Genomic DNA, 14,838 nt, shown 5'->3' on the forward strand with positions numbered 1-14,838 from the left:
TCTTACAAAAATGGGATTATACTATATACACTTTTAAACATTTTTTATTTAGGTGAAACTGACTTAATGTAAAATTAACCATTTTGAAGTGAACACCTTAGTGGCATTTAGCACATTCACAATGTTGCGCAACTGCCACCTCTATCTGGTTCCAGAACATTTTCATAACCCCAAAAGGAAACTCGGTACTCATTAAGCAGGTGCTCCCCATTCCCCCTCCCCACCCCACCCCCAGCTCCTGGCACCCACCAATCTACATTCTGTCTCTATGGATTAATCTATTCTGAATATATCATATACCTGTCTCTGGCTTCTTTAATTTAGCATAATGTTTTTGATTATTTGTTTTGTTTTTGTTTTGCATCCATGTTTTTGTACTCTCTCTCTCTCTCTCACACACACACACACACACACACACACACACACACACTTTTTGCACCTTGCTTTTCTTCCTTGGGTTTATTGAGATATAATTTACATAGAGTAAAAGTCACCATTTTCAGTAGTTCTATGAGTTTTGAGAAAATGCCTCCAGTCACATAAGCATCATCACAATCAAGGATAAAAAACCATTCCATCACCTCCAAAAGTTCCCTCCTGCTCCTTTGCCATCAATCCCTCCCCGAGCCCTAGCTCCTAGCAACCACTAATCTGTTGTGCATCCCCATAATTTGTCTTTTCTAGAATACTATATAAACGGAATTATAGAGTACATAACCCTTTTGAGTTAAGAGAATGCATTTGAGAATCATCCAGTGGCTCGTTCCTTTTTTGTTGCTGTATAGTATTCCATGACATGGATGTACCACTTTTTCTTTATCCATTCACTGACTGAAGGACATGAAGATTGTTTCCACTTTGGGGCAATTAAAAATAAAGCCTCTGTGAACATTCTCATATAGGTATTTTATGAACATAAGTTTTCATTTCTCTTAAATAAGTACCCAAGAGTGGGACTGCTGGGTCATATCGTAAGTGTATATTTAACTTTACAAGAAACTGCCAAACTGTCTTCCATCATAGTCGCTTTTCCATGTACCTTGCTTTTTTTTTTAACCTAATAAATATGTTACTCCCTGATGTATTTATTTCTTTATGATAGGCTTTCCCATTAGAATGTAAGCTCCATGAGGGCAAGGACACTATCTCCTTTGTTCACCATTATGTCCTCCATGCCTAGAACAGTGCCTGGCACACAGTAGGTGATCAATAAATGTGTGTTGGCTAAATGAGCCCCATAGACTGTCCTCCATGTGAGGTTGCACAGGTCATTAACCCACAAGCGGCAATGGCGAGTCTCCTGCTGTCTGGGTGACTAGTGACTTCACTCCACTGGTCCCTTACTAGTGGGTTAGTAGTGCTCTCCAGATTTTCACTACTGTGGACAAGGTGTGTGCAATGTCCTTGCATGTTTCTTTGCAAACACGTGTCAATTTTTCACTAAAACAAATTCTTAGAAATAGAATTGTTGGGTCAAAGGATATGAAAGATTGAAATTTTAATAGACATTGCAAAATGTTATACCAATTTATACCCCCACCAAGATTGAAGAGATTACCTGCTTCACTGCAGCCTTGCCAACACTGGGTAGTACCAACGGTGACAAATGTTAAAGCCACGCTTCTGGGCGTTCCAGGACCAGCAAAAACAGTGTTTGGATTCCATACATGGGAACAATTTCCAGGAAGAACTACGGAGACAGACACAGAACTGCTAACTTCTTGTTTTGTTAAGAAAGGACCAAAAATCAAAACCAAAACAAATCTACTATCCAAAAACATAGCATCACCTATCATTTCATGAAGAAAAGGACATTTTGCTGCAATGACAAATAGGAAAGGCAAATTCTGAAAATAAAATAGATCTCATTGTAATACATTTGGACTTTGTTTTTCCATTTCATTGTGAATTGAAGGGAAAAAAAAGAAAAAAAAAAGAAAAAAAAAAAAAACAGCATGAGCCTCGTGGATGAGTTTGGATGCCAGCCTGCTAACTACCAGCAGGCCTAAGGAGGTGGCCCTGCGAGGGCTCTAAATGAGAACAACAAAAGGTAGTTGGGGAAAAAAAAAAAAAAAATGAAACTGAACGGGGAAACAACGAAAGTGTTACAATTAGCTAATTGGGCTCAGTTCTGGATGTAGCTTTATCTTCCCCACTGTGCACGGAGCTCTTCTCCACTTCAAAGATCACCATACTGCCCCGAGACTTGAAAACAATGTTTCTGAAGTGCTTTGAAGATGTAAAGTACTATTTAAATGCTAAGTCATATTATTATTACTTTAAATTACAAATGCCTATTTTGGTGGGAATTTTTAATGTTTCTGGTTCTGCTTTAATGCTGAAAGCAAGCCTGTCTGCTAAATTGTACCTTGATTCAGACTCGGGTGAGGCAAGAAACCCAAGTTTGGAATGCCGAACCAGGCACACCACCTTGTCCCTGTAAATTGTGTTTTCTGGGAAGATGAACACTGTCAATCAGATGCTGTCAGTTTATGTAAGAACATGTCTCAAGATCTAATTGAAATACAGTATCTTTCCAGGCAGAGTTGATAGAGTTATCACATTACAGATTTTATTCCACTCTGCATCTCAATTCATTCCTTTGTATAGTTTCCAGATTTCTTCATAAAACAGAAATTAGGCACAGTCTTGACATTAGAATTTCACGAAGAAGCAATCAAATCCAAATTACTTCGAAGAAGGAAAGGACTATAAAAGTGACTAAACAAAATGAAAGGAAAAAGCATTCTGGAGGGCCCTAGTTCATGAATTAATTTTGTTACTTGGTCCTTGGGACAAATCCAAGTTAATTTAAGAGGTTGCCAGACATAAAACTCAAGGAAAAACCTTTGCATCTGAGGCTAATAAGAGCTTAGAAATAAATATTGTAAAGTTTGAAAGTTTTGTTTATTTTTCCTCTTTTTTTTGGTGGGAGGGGCATAGAAGCTTTCCCTCAGACAATGAACTTGACTGGTCAGTATCCTATGCATGTGTTCACTGTATGTTAATAGATTTTTTTTTTTTTTTTTTTTTGCACAATGTAGGGGAATTTTTTAAATGAAAAAATCATCAAAGCTTAAATGAATTGCCTGACATAAAACTTGGATCCAAAAATGGAACAGTCTTCGGGACTTTTCAATTTCCTATGGTAACCAAAGCCCAAACTGTGTTTTAAAAACTGTTCTAGTAATGAGGTTCACAAGAGGAATCAGGTTACTAAGTGGCTTTTAGCCTCTTTTGAAACTAAAGTAAAGGAAAATCTCATTAATTTGAACTGTGTGCTAATAATGGAATGTGTTATAATTCAACCTGGCCTAAGCTGCAGTCTCCTCTCATCTACCTGTGAAGAAAAATTGACCAGAGCAACCGGGTAAAGAAGATTGTAGACAGTATGTTTCATGTCCTTAAGAGAATAAACTATTTCAAGCCTTTTAGCACCTCACTCTTACCCAAATAAGATTCCTGCCAAATCCAGATGAGTTTTAAATGTCGATTAGAGCAGACCGAAAGTACTACTATTCGGGAGCCCTTTCTTTGTCAAATTCTCTGTACTCAAAAGGAATAAAGGTTCATTTTGCTGAGGGATTCTAAACAGTCCCTTTAGTACAGACGGACCTCTTAACCTGCCCTTCCTACCAACTGTTATGAATGAATGTGATTTTATTGAGGCAGTAGCAAAGATCTGTAATTACAACCACTATCCAACAGAATGAACTGCAAATAATGTTTTTTCTCACTTGTATGTATGAGGCAGTGTGCTAAGCACTTTCTGATTTCTTTACTCTGCCTGGTAATCAGTAGGTTCTTAACAGATTTACTATGAAAATAATCTGGAATGCCAGTGATGGGAAAACATAAACATCTGTTGGCTTCATAGGCATCAATGGACAGGTAAACGATTGTCAAATGAAAAGGAGGAAATTATATATATATATAAAGGAATAGATAATAGAAGATAGACAGATGAATAGATAGATAGATAATACATAGATAGAAAGAGATCCGAAGCAAAGGAACAGAGAGAGGTGGCCCTTTGGATATGCTAGCCACGTGTCTGTGAGTGGTTTTTCCATTTCTGCAGTACACTGTCCGGTCACTGACAGCAGTAGGGCCAGTTCGAAAGCTAGCCATGAACGCGCCTGGCACAGCCGTCCTGGCCATCGCAGCGTGCCGGCTGAGAACTGGGTATTCAGTGCTCTCCTGGCAAGGTCCCAAAACTGTAGAGAACTGAGAGGAGGGTGTCAAGCTGCCTGGATCCCAATCTGTGGGGGAGGCTGGAAAAAGGCCAGGTGGGGCAGCTGCCTGTGCCACGTGGACACTGGGGTCCAGCTAACTTGAAGGATTGGTTTGTGCCACAATGCGATGCTTGGGTTTGGTTTTCCTGCTGGAGCATCATTTAGTAGATGTCATAATTTAATGGCCACCAAAAGTCCCCAAATCTCTCCTCCCTACTAGGAGGAAATGCCTCAAATTCCCACCATTCCGTTCACTTTAAAAAAATGAAAAAAACTTTTTTGTTTTACCTGATAGTTAAAAACACCAAAAAGTAAATAAATAAATAAAATAAGACAGAGGAAAAAAACATGAGCTCTTCACAAAAATTCAAACAGTAAGAAGAATATTAACAAGCAAGTGAAAGTGACCTATCATTCCATCAGCCAGTGATGTCCATTGCTAACATGTTGGTAAAGATCTAATTAAGTCCTAAAAACAATTTACTTAAAGATGGTCTATAGGCACCAGGCACTGGAGATACACGGTTGTGACAAAATAGTTACAGGCCCTGTCTTTAGGAACTTCATAATCTACTGGAAGAAACAAATCAGGCCAGTTATTATTACAAGTGTGATGGGTGATTTGTAACTTTTTTTTTTATTGTGGTAACATATATGCAACATAAAATTTGCTGTTTTAACAATTTTTAAGTGTACAATTCAGGGGCATTAATTACATTCACAAAGCTGTGCAACCATCACCACTATCTATTTCCAAAATTTTTCATTACCCCAAATAGAAAACTCTGTAGCCATTAAGCAATATTTCCCGTTACTCTTTACTCTGCCCCCAGCCCCTGCTAACCTCTAATCTACTTTCTGTCTCTAGGAATTTGCCTATTCTAGATAGTTTATATTTTATATAAGTGGGATCATGTGATATTTGTCCTTTTTATATCTGGTTTATTTCATTTAGCATAATGTTTTCAATGTTTACCCATGTGGTAGCAAGTATTGGAACTTCATTCCTTTTTATGGCTGAATAATATTTATTTGTATGGATACACCATACTGTGTTTATCCATACATCTATTGATGGACACTTGGGTTGTTTCCACCTTTTGACTATTGTGAATGAGGCTGCTATGAACATAGGTGTACAAGTATCTGTTTAAGTGCCTGTTTTCAATTTTGGGGGGAATATATCTAGGAGTGGAATTTCTGGGTCATATGGTACTTCTATGTTTAACTTTTTGAGGAACTGCCAAACTGTTTTCCACAGCGACTATACCATTGAACATTCCCACTGGCAATGTACAAGGTTTCCAATTTCTCCACATCCTCACCAACACTTTTTTTTTTTAATTAAGGCCACCCTTGTAGGTGTGAAGTGGTATCTCACTGTGGTTTTGATTTATATTTCCCTAATGACTAATGATATTAAGCATCTTTTCATGTGTTTATTGGCCATTTATATATCTTCTTTGGAGAAATGTCTATTCAAGTCCTTTGCCCATTTTTAAGTCAGGTTGTAACTTGTTCTTTACACTTAACAGTGTGTCAAAGGCATCTTCCCATGTCAAAATACATATGTAACATGTATAAATAAAAATATTACAAAGTATTCATCACCCTTTCTCCTACTCTGCCTCTGCCTACCTGACTTCTAGACCTTTCTGGGCTGTTCAAGGCAAAGGGTGACAAGAGCTGGAAGGAGCTAAGAATGAGCACATTGACTTATATCAGAAAAGGCCCAAAGCTACTTGGGGTACAATAGGAGTAGATCCTAAAGTGAGTGGGGAATTAAGAGGGAAGGATAACCCAGGCTAAAGTCTGAGCATGTGCGGCAGGGCATTTGGGGAAACAGCTGCTGGGATAAGGGAGACTTAAGAAGATCTTAAGGATTCTCACAAAGAGACCTCAGTTAAGACGTCAATTATTTTCCAGTGCTTTGTGAATCTGGGACTGGTGATTCTTTTAAATGTGACACCATGCTGGGACTGGCCACAAGTTAGCAGTTAGAGTCCAATGCCATGTGGAACTACTTCATTATTTTGAATGGCTGCATAGCATTCCATTGTGTGGCTGTGCCAGAATTTATTTAAGCTTTCCTCTATTGGGAAAATGTAAGGTTCTTACAAGCATTTTTTTTTTTTTTGCTATAAAATATAAATGCTGTAATGAATAGCTTTACAGTCAGGTTCACTTCTAAAAAATAGATAAATGAAAAATAGATACAGAAAAAGAAAGAGAGGGAGGGAGGGAGAGAAAAACAAATTGTAGTCAATCCAAACAATGGAATACTGCTCAGCCATGAAAAGGAATGAACTACTGATACACACAGCAGCATGGATGAATCTAAAAATAATTATGTCAAGTGAATGCAGCCAGACTTCTGCATGATTCCTTTTATATAAAATTCTGGACAGAAAGCAGATCAATAGTTTGTCTGGGTACAAGGATTAACAAGGGCCACAAGGAAGCTTTTGGGAATGATATGTTCATTATTTTGATCATGGTGATGGTTTCACAAGTTTGACATATGTCAAAACTTGTCAAATTATACACTTAAAATATTTGTAGATTATTGAAGGCCAAGTATACCTCAATACAGCTGTAAAAATAGAAGACGATGATAGATGTTAGATAGATAGATAGACAGACAAGACAGACAGGGAGCATTTTAAGTGAATAAGAGAAGAAAAGAGACCCTGCAGTGACTGATTAAAGGGCAGCTGGATGGGGACTAGGGAGAAAGAAAGTAATGTATGTATGGGCTCTAGTAGGAAACCACAGTGGGGAGAGGTGTTTGCGTGGTAAACCTTGGACTAGAGGATGGACAGGGTTAAGACAAACTTGGCCTCACAACTGAGCCCCAACCATATTAGTTTACGATCCTTAAGAAGGGCCTGATCTTGGCCCCTCTGCCCAACACAAATTGCCCCAGAGCCCAGAACAGGACCTGGCACATAGGGGCCTCTCAGTAAAAGTTTGCCAACATGAACAGAGTCCATCTGAGCACTGGCAATAAAGGCACAAAGTGCTCAGCACATTGTATGGCACAAAGTGAGCACTGAATAAAACTTATTTTATTATTATCTTCATAGAGTAGTTAAGAAGTTAAGAGCTTGGATCCTGCAGTCAGGCAGACCGGAATTCAAATCCCAGATAACTGACCCAGGGCAAGTGACTTAACTTCTTTGAGTTTCAATTTCCTCCTCCCTAAACTGGAGATGATAAAAATACATCGGACAGGAGCCTGGCAGGAAACGGAGGGCACACTCAAACTGAGTAAACTGAGGAGAGTTGAATAAAGAATACATTTGCACAGGTGTGCACAGGCTTAGAGAGCTGAACAGGGTAGCGTGCAATACCTGCGGCTACAAGAGGAGGCACTATTACTACCCCAGGCCTGCAGGAGCAAGGGGAAGGGGCAGTTCCAGAACCTGGAAAGGGCAGCTGTTTGTAGAGAGAAGCCCGACGGGAGCAGTGGCCTTTGGAAGAGGCACAGTCAGCCCACAGCAAAGCAGCAAGGAGACTGGGGGTAAACGCCCCACCTCATTGTCTTCCTACCTTTGATCTCCTGCCTGTGCCTCTTCTTGGCAAACCCAGCCTTTAAGAAGAGGTCAGGGGGCATGGGAGCCCATGGATGCCATCCGCACAAGTCAGCCCCCTGGGCTCAGGGCAGGGGGTAAGGGGGCGAGTTGACCTGGAGGGGCAAAAAGATGAAATCCAATACATAGCAGTCCAGCCTCAGAGGATCAATAGGATTGACGGAGAGCATGTCAATAAAGCATTTAGCACACAGTAAGCCTTTGCTAAGTGGCAGCCCATGGTTATCCCAGAACCAACCCCAAGCCTGGCTTCTCAAGGTTGGTACCAGGCCAGCCTTGACCCAACCCGCAGTGCTGGGAATGCAACAGAGCTGATCTTCTCCTACATTCTGTGTTTACTTAGAGAGAACTTGGCGGCTGAGAGCAAGAAGAGGTTGACTGTGGTTTTCTGCAACAGTTGGGGGTGGAGGGGAGTTGGAGAGAGGGGAGCTGGAACATGTTAGGAGTTCTGGAAGCCAAGAGTCCCCACAGCCCAGGAATCTGAGCCGAGTCCACGTGGAGGACAGCATTTGCCTGTGTCCTCTCTGCCGAAGGATCGTGGTGTTTCGGAGGCTGAGGGACAGGTCCTGGGGCCGCGTCCCAGGAGTCAGGACAACCAGGCAGCACCCAGTGGTGGCCATGTGGAATGCGCCACACTTGGAACCAAAGCACTCACTTTTAAAAATTGGCCTGTAGATCTCCATATAGTTTTCAGGGTTTAGGAATTTTATTTTATCTGGATTAAAGTCATGTTCTGCTTTGGCATCGAAAGGCGTTTATGACTGTTAAAACAAGAAATGAAAAATACAGGCCTGGAATCAGAAGGCTGCCTCCTGCCAGACTCATAGGGTTTGCCTGGGGGTGGGGGTGGGGTGGCGGTGGGGGTGGAGAGCAGCTAAAGATTCTGCCCCCTTTTCCCCTGACAGCTCGGGTATTTCTTGATAAAACTGGAGCTGACTGTGCTGGAGCAGAGAATGCAATAGCTTGGGAGAGCTCCGTACTTACAAAGGAAACATTTACCTTTGCTTAGGTGCACTTTCCCACTTTTTCTCCATTCCATGTTCCCCACTCACAGCATACCTTCCTGGACCTTGGGGTAATGGTCCTTGGCTGTACTTGGTCTAGAAGGCAAATGGCTTAAGAGTTTTGATTCATCAGAACTTGGGATGGCTTTGAACTCCTCAAATTGCAATTTTGGGCAGGATTTAAATAACTGATCTTCAGCTCCCTTTGGCCTAGTTTGCCATTCTCTCTAATCCCTACTGCTTTAAACACACACACACATACTTCTTTCCTAATGGGGAAAGTTATACATGCTTCAAGAAGAATGCCTGGAGAGCAAAGAAAAGCACCACAGGGAGGGGGGAGAAAAAGTCTTGTGAGAAAACCATTCGTTCTTTTGGCAAAGATAGTTTTGGTAGTTTTCCTCCCATCCAATATCTAACTGTCCTTTTTAATAGTATCACAGACTATATGCAATTGTTGCCTGCTTAACTTATAGATTGTAAGCAGCTTTCTATTCGTCCCTATAATACACTGTGTTTTATGACAATAATAATAATGATCATGACCACTCATTAAGAACCGAGGTTAAGAATCCAGCCTTTGCAGACAGAGAGATCTGGGTTCAAATCTCAGCTCTGCCAATTTCTAGCTACATCTTTGGAAAAATGACTTGTCTTGCTTAGACTGAGTCTCCCTGGCTGTAAAATGGGGATAATAATTTTATCAACCTCAGGGGACAGTTGCTGTGAGGATCAAATAAAATTCTAGCAAATGAATAAATAAAATCCTGAGAAGTTCTTAGTCCATTCTAAGTACTCAATAAATTACAATTCAAATTCTCAGTATGCTCAGTGGTTATCTATGGAGGACACTTGACTATTGTTCCTTTTGTGACAAGGCTATGTGCAGCATTGCCTTTAAATCAACACCTTGGATTCCAAAGCATTTGTTTCATGGTAAGCAGCTGGATGATTTTCAACTTCTAGCTTTCCCCCCAAGAACACTCGAAAAAATTGGCAGTCTGTAATATGCAAAAATTCACCCAGCAATGGAAGAGAGGGACATTTGCACAAGCTGGATTGTGCCTACAGAATTAGAATGCACAGTTGGACTAATTTTAGTGTCTAAAAATTGGAAACATTGGAATATTGCTCCATGGGAAAATGCAAGTTCTTGCAAGGGGCAAAAGGAGCCACCAGGATTGGCTGAATAGGGGGACATTCCCTCAAGCTTTGGGCACAGTCTCGGTCTGTCCACAGGCTCCATTTTGCCTGACAGTTAAAAGGTTAGGGGGGAAAAGGGTTAAGTGTCCTTCAAGCCCTCAGATAAGAAAGGACTGGTGTGTTCGCCACATTTCCTCTTCTCCGTCTTGGTTTTCCCAGCTCTCTGCTCTCCTTTGTCATGCCATAGATAATTCTGGTCCTGTGGCCAGGCAGCTATCACCGCCATCACGTTGGGGCCCTCTGGTATTTTGTCCTTTGGGATTTCTGAGAGGCAGAGACCCTGTGATTGACCTCCTGTGGGCAGACTGCACACAACTCACCCTGTGTCTGAGACGCCGAGCGAGGCCCCCGCTTGTTTTTGTCGCAGCCAATCAGGCCGGAGCTGAGAATTTACAAGATGAAGGCGAACCACTCTGAAGAAAGGCGCCCTTGTCTACTTCTTCGCTATTGCTCTGTGGCGTGCGTGGGGAGGTGGGAAGGGTGAAGGGGGTGGGCAGGGCGAGAGGGCAGGAGCCCTGAAGATGGATGGGGAAAGAAAAGAATCTGAGAGACCAGGGTCAAAAGTCTTTCTGGGAACAGGAAAGAAAACTGAGCGGGCCGCCTTCTTTCTCACAGGTGTGGTCTCACAATGGGGAGCCACAGCCCTTCCCAAGCATCAGAGCCCCTGCCTGCATTTGCCCTAGCTCCCACCCCTCCAGGAGAGAAGAACCAGAGAGAGGCAGGAGGATAACAGCTAAACTTTCCTAGAAGCAATCCTGGCAGCCAATAATCTAAAGTGATCATCTCTGCCCAGGTAGAGACACAGCTTCAAATCCTGCTTTGCCTGGTGCAACTGCTTCATCTCACCGAACCTCAGTTTCCTCATCCATAAAAGGGAGGTAGTCATAGCATCCTTCTGCAGGGACTGCCTGGAAAGCACTTAGCCTAGCTCCTGGTATGCAGTGAGTGCTGAATAAATAGAAGCTATTCTGATTAATAGCAATCATATTTAGTTTCAGAAGAGGTATTCTGCTTTCCTTAAAGCCAAAAATAAAGTCTATCCATTCATCCAGGCAATCAATAAACATGTAGCAGGTGCCTGCTATGAGTTGGCCGTGTTGTTGGGGGATGATAGTTTAAGCTATCACTTGCTCATTGTTCACTATGTTTTATGCCCCGTGTTAAACCCTTCATATATTTTAATTTACATAATCTTCACACCCATACCCCAAGGTAAGAAGAGAGAAGTTGAGTAACTTGGTCAAGGTCACACAGCTAATAAGATCAGGAGCTGGGATTGGAACAGAAGTGTCTGCCTGCCTCTCAAGTCTATGTCTTAAGCACCACTTTGCTATCCCAATACTAATAAATAAAATGGGGTTTCTGCAGCACTCTCCAAAATAACTTTTTGCCATGACGGATAGATCCCATACCTGCCCTGTCAGTCAGAGAAATTACCCATGGTGGCTACTGAGCACTTGAAATGTGGCTAGTGCAACTAAAGAACATGAATTTTAAATTTTATTTAATTTACATTCATTTAAAGTACCACATATGGCTAGTGGAACTCAGAGTCTAACTGAGGAGACTCAAGTTAACTAGTGTGCTATTATGCTATGGCCCTATAGTAGCTACCAGGTGCACAGAAAAGAGAGCACAGACTTGGTGTGGGGTGTGGGGTGTGGGGTGTGGGCTGCGGAGGGCCATGGGAGGCTTCCCAGCCAAGTGTGGGTAAGTACGAGTTGGCAAGAGGACAGGTATTTTTAAATAAATCCAAATATGTTGGATTTCACAACAAGGCCTGCACTCAGCCAGTACTTTGGTGGAGCCTGGAACTTATAATCAAGACTCAGGGTCTTCTTTGAGCTGCGTGACAACCAGAGCAGAGCTCACCCCTGAAGGGTAAAAGAATGCTAGGTTCAGGAATGTGTCCACTGCTCTATTCAGCTGCAGGTATCAGCTTGTGCTTGGCTTTTAACCACCACCTCTCTCTGAGGATGTAAAAACACCTGGAAAACAAATTGAAAAATTCACCGGCATCTCAACACTTTGTCAATATCGTGTGAAGCCAAATGTCCACTGATCATGAACCAGTGCCAGGCAGACAAAATAGTAGTAATAATAATAAGGATAATGATGATGATAATGAATAACAGTTACCACTTATTAAGACACTTGGTTTTTGCCAGACCTAGTGTTAAGTGCTTTTGTGTATTGATTGCCTTACACAATCCTGCAATCCATTCTCTATGCAGCAGCCAGAGTGGCCTTTTTAAGACATAAACTCTAAATCAGATCATGCTAGTCTGTGGTGGAAAACCCTTAAGTGGTTTCCCACTGTACTTAGAATGAAATCAAAGTTCCTTGCCCTGGCCTGTAGGGCCTGTCCTTTGCCTACCTCTCCTTGTTCTGCTCCTGCTCTCCACTCACTCACCAAGCTCCAGGCACGCAAGATCCCTCTCTGAAGTAAAGTGGCAAATTCTTGCCTGCCCTGGGGCCTTTGCACTTGCTGTTCCCCCAATCAGCAACTCCACCCTCTCTACCCGCTGCCAACTTTCACTAGAGTGAAAGCTGTTGAAGGGCAGGGACCTGGTCTCCTCCATCATTTTTGCATCCCTAGCCCCTACAGCAATAGGTACTCAATAAAAATGTGTTATTTGAATAAAACAATTTCAATCCTGAGTACGAGGCATTATTATCTTCATGTAATGGATGAAGAAACTGAGGGTCTGAGTGGTTCACCTGCTCAAAGCAAGTGTTAGGGAGTTTCCAACTACAGATGTGGAGGATTCCGGCCATTTGCTCCTTGTCAGCCTGCTGTGCTGAGACTGCACAACCACCTCAAGAGGAGGAGCATCCTTCAAGATGTGATTTTCACCCCTTCACTCTGCAAATGGCACTGCTTTGCCTCACTTAGTCCTTTATTGCCAGAATCTGTCTATATAACAAGAAATACTAGCCAGCAAAATGACCCAGTCTCTCTTGCTTTGACTTCATGTTTTCCATTGATCATAAGAAATTTGTATTGTAAAGGAAAAATATAGAAAAAAACATAAAGAAGTTGGGGGGAAGCACCCATGACTCACACCAAGAGGCAGCTCTGTTAGCATGTTGGTTCTTTGCTTCCAACCTTGCTCTCCACTGCTTTAATACAGAGCTGAGATTTCCTGTTTGTAATTTTGTATCTTACTTTTATCCTTTAACATTGTATCTTAAAAGTGTCTTCATGGCATTAAAAATTCTTCAAAAAAAGTTTAGGTTAATGATTGCATAATATTCCTTCATTTCTGTGTACCACAGTTTACTCAACCAAATTCCTCCTGTTTAGGGGCCCCTCTTTTCTCATCTTGAGGCAACAAGCCAAAAATAGGACTTAAATGGAAAGAGGTTTAAACCATGGTCTACAGTTAATAGTATAGTTATAAAAATGTGCTTTCATCAATTGTAACAAACGTTCCACACCTATGCAAGGTGTTAACAACAGGGTGGCATATGGGAATCCTGAATTTTATGCATGATTGTTCTATAAATCGACAACTTCTCTATTAAAAAAAGAAAAAAAAAAGTATAAAGAGGTACACAAACAATTATGATTCAAATAAAAAGAGATGAATGGACAATTCTTTTTCCCTTTCAAGATCAAAAAAAGGCAAATCTGTACTTTATCAGAATAATTATTGCTATTAATCATTTCATAATTGTGAGATTTCATATGAGAAAATTGTTGATGATCCAAAGAAAATCATGAATTATATCTAAAAGTTCTCATCAAAGCCCAAGTTTTGAGGCTGTGTTGACTCTTTTCCCCTTGTCACCTACACTTCCTCAGCCACCAAGTCTTCCTAATGATGCAACTGCTGTCACCGACACTGCCTTCACCACCAGGTGGTAGGGTGGAAAAGGGCCCAGAAACTAGAGGCCAGAAACAAAGATTCAAGGTCCAATGTCACCGCTTCATTACATGTCGTTTGGGCATGCTGCTTCTCTCTGAGCTTTCCTCTTCTTCCCTGTAGAATGAGGATAATAGTTGCTGCCACAGAGAACTGTCAAGGTCAAATGGGGTAACAGACGTTAGAGTGTGTAATAAACTCAAAACCGCTATAAAGTTGCTTGGAATTCTTATGATCCAATGAGTTACGACCACAGCGGCTGTTTAAAATGACTTGAAGGTCAGCAGAGCCACGTTCTCCAGCCCAAACCTTCAAAAGGCCCACTCTTGTTATGAAACGATAAAAACGCATTAGCAGGCTCTTGGCTCGGGACAAATACATGGGGTTTTGACAGAGTAGGCGTAGCAGGTCTTGCTGGTTGCCTACCCAGCAACCACCCTAACAGAAGCCCCGTGTGGGTCAGGCATTCACCCAGCGGTCCTCTTTCAGAACGTGACTCAGAGGAAACTGACTCCACCCACAGTTCCAGGGGTGGGCCTGATTGGCCAAAGCGTAGCCCCTCCCCTCACCAGTGGTTGGCTCAACAGAGAGCACGTGATTCCATTAAAGCCCCCTGAGGTGTGGGTGGAGTGCATCTGAGACACGTGGGGAATGATCCTGCTCCTAACAAACTATCAAGGGAAAAGACACTCTTTCTTCTCCCTCTGGATGCAATGCCTAGAACTGCTGCAGCCGTTTTGCTATCAGAATGGGGATAAAGCCAACACCAAAAGGGACAGAGTGGAGACAGGGTGATGGTGATGGTAATAATAATAATAACCATAACATCAGCAAACATTTCTCCAGCATTTAGAGTTTGCCAGGTACTGTTCTAAATGTATTATATGCTTTACTCAGGAGGGTGGCCACACCTATTTCCATGGCTGGTGAGCTG

The sequence above is a fragment of the Choloepus didactylus genome, chromosome 23, assembly GCF_015220235.1.
Source record: "Choloepus didactylus isolate mChoDid1 chromosome 23, mChoDid1.pri, whole genome shotgun sequence".
Lineage (NCBI taxonomy): Eukaryota > Metazoa > Chordata > Mammalia > Pilosa > Megalonychidae > Choloepus > Choloepus didactylus.